The 2,057-nt window shown below is 44.4% G+C and overlaps 1 pseudogene; it reads right to left on the minus strand.

Annotated features, from left to right (window-relative positions):
- Nucleotides 1-210: 210 nt before the first annotated feature.
- Nucleotides 211-1,504, minus strand: LOC100424649 (vacuolar-sorting protein SNF8-like; annotated as a pseudogene).
- Nucleotides 1,505-2,057: the final 553 nt, after the last annotated feature.

The raw sequence follows: 2,057 nt of genomic DNA on the forward strand, positions 1-2,057 counted from the left end.
TTGCTTTTAATGGCTCCACCCCCATATATTCAGATGGAGATGCAAGTGTACATTAAACTCCTTATAATTCAGCATCTCATATCCATTGGGGGTAGAGCTGCAGAGGTATGTAATCAAGTGTAAGAAAGGTTGATATAAGGTTAGTGGGTAAAATGACTATCATCAATTACTATTGTTTCCTTTTGAATTTCTAAAATGTATACTGTAAAACTCACACTTTTGATGTAGAGTTTTAACGAAAGCATAGTCATGTAACCTCCATTATAATCAAAATACAGAATAGTTCTTTTCTGGGGGAGCTTTTTTTTTTCTATTTTTTTTTTTTTTTTATAAACAAAACTGTCCAGGTTTATTGGCCAACAGGCCTCCCTTCTTCTCCCTACCTGCTGCTGTGTGCCCTTCCACACTCAGGAGACGACTTCTCTGGCCTCCTCAGCTGTAAGGGAGGAGGGGTTGGGGAAGAGAGCTGGCAGGCAGTAGTGGGTCTCCCCTGGGGCCTGTAAGTCCAGCCATGCCAGCCCTTCTCTCAGCAGGTGTTCCGGCCTTTGTCCCGCTCGCTGCTTGCTCCGTCTCCCATTTAAGACTGGCTTTGATCTCTCTGACAGTCAATAGCCATTTTTCCCTGCCAGCTGCAGCCCCATGGTGTGGTCCACATTGAATTCAGCTGGAACAGACTGAATGAGGTAAGTGCCACTCACAGGGGTGATGCCGAAGCCAGTGCCAAGTGCCTTTAGTTTCTTGATGGCCCTGATCAGGTCCTCTTGACTGACTTCCTGGGCGAACTTGCCCCTTCTTTTTAACAACTGTTGATGTAGCTCCTCCAGAGTTATCGGACCTCCACTCCAATGCTCAGCACCAGCCACGCTTCGATAATGTGAACACCTAGTTCATAATAAAAATCCCCCACACCCGGTATCTCAGATCAAAATCCTTTTCCAGAGGCCAAGGCTCCACCCCAAAGGTTGCACACATGTCCTGGAACTGCACATGGAACTCAGGATCCTTCCGTATCTCCTGCTTGTGCTTGCTGGCAAACTCCTGCAGGTTGGTCTTGAACATGCCCAACTGCTTTGACATCTGGGCTAGCTGGTCCTCAGCCAGGACCATCCCTCGTTCCTTATACTTGGCCTGGAAAATTTCTTTTTTCTTTTTTTTTTTTTTTTGAGATGGAGTCTTGCTTTGTTGCCCAAGCTGGAGTGCAGTGACACTATCTTGGCTCACTGCAACTTCTGCCTCACAGGTTCAAGCAATTCTCCTGCCTCAGCCTCCCGAGTAGCTGGGACTACAGGCGTGTGCCACCACGCCTAGCTATTTTTTTGTATTTTTAATAGAGACGGGGTTTCATCATGTTGGACCATGCTGGTCTCGAACTCCTGACCTCAGGTGATCCACCCGCCTCGGCCTCCCAAAGTACTGGGATTACAGGCATGAGCCATTGGGCCCGGTTGGCCTTGGCAAATTTCTTTGTAGCGATGGTGCCAGCTCCCACCCCGCAACGGTGCATCCCTGCCCTGGGCCCGTGTCTCAGGCTCCTCTGCTACTGGCTTCCCGGAATAGTTCTTTCAAACAAAAAAATTGCCTTGGGCTATTTCTTCTTTGTCAAATGTTATACGCACTTCTTGCCCTTGGAAACCATTGATCTGTTCTTTATGGTAAGAATTTTCACTTTTCCAGGATGTCATATATATGGAATCACACAGTGTGTAACCTTTTAAGTCTGTCTTCTTTCACATCTCCGTTGTCACGTGTATCAGCAGCTTGTTTGGTTTTATCGATGAGCAAAGGTGCATTGTATAAATGTATCATACTTTGTTTATCCATTTACCTCCTTAACTGACGAAAACATTTAGGTTGTTTCTAGTTTGCGGTGATTATAAATAATGCTGCTATAAACACTTGTGTTCATGTTTTTGTATAAATATATTTTCATTTATTTAGTGTAAGTACCTAAGAATAAGATTACTGAAACATACATGTGTCCCTTTATAATAAGTTTGTTAAAGTATTTTCCAGAGTACCATTTTGCATTCCTATTAAAAATGTATGAGATTTCCAGT

This window comes from Macaca mulatta, chromosome 12, assembly GCF_049350105.2.
Source record: "Macaca mulatta isolate MMU2019108-1 chromosome 12, T2T-MMU8v2.0, whole genome shotgun sequence".
In the NCBI taxonomy this organism is placed as follows: domain Eukaryota; kingdom Metazoa; phylum Chordata; class Mammalia; order Primates; family Cercopithecidae; genus Macaca; species Macaca mulatta.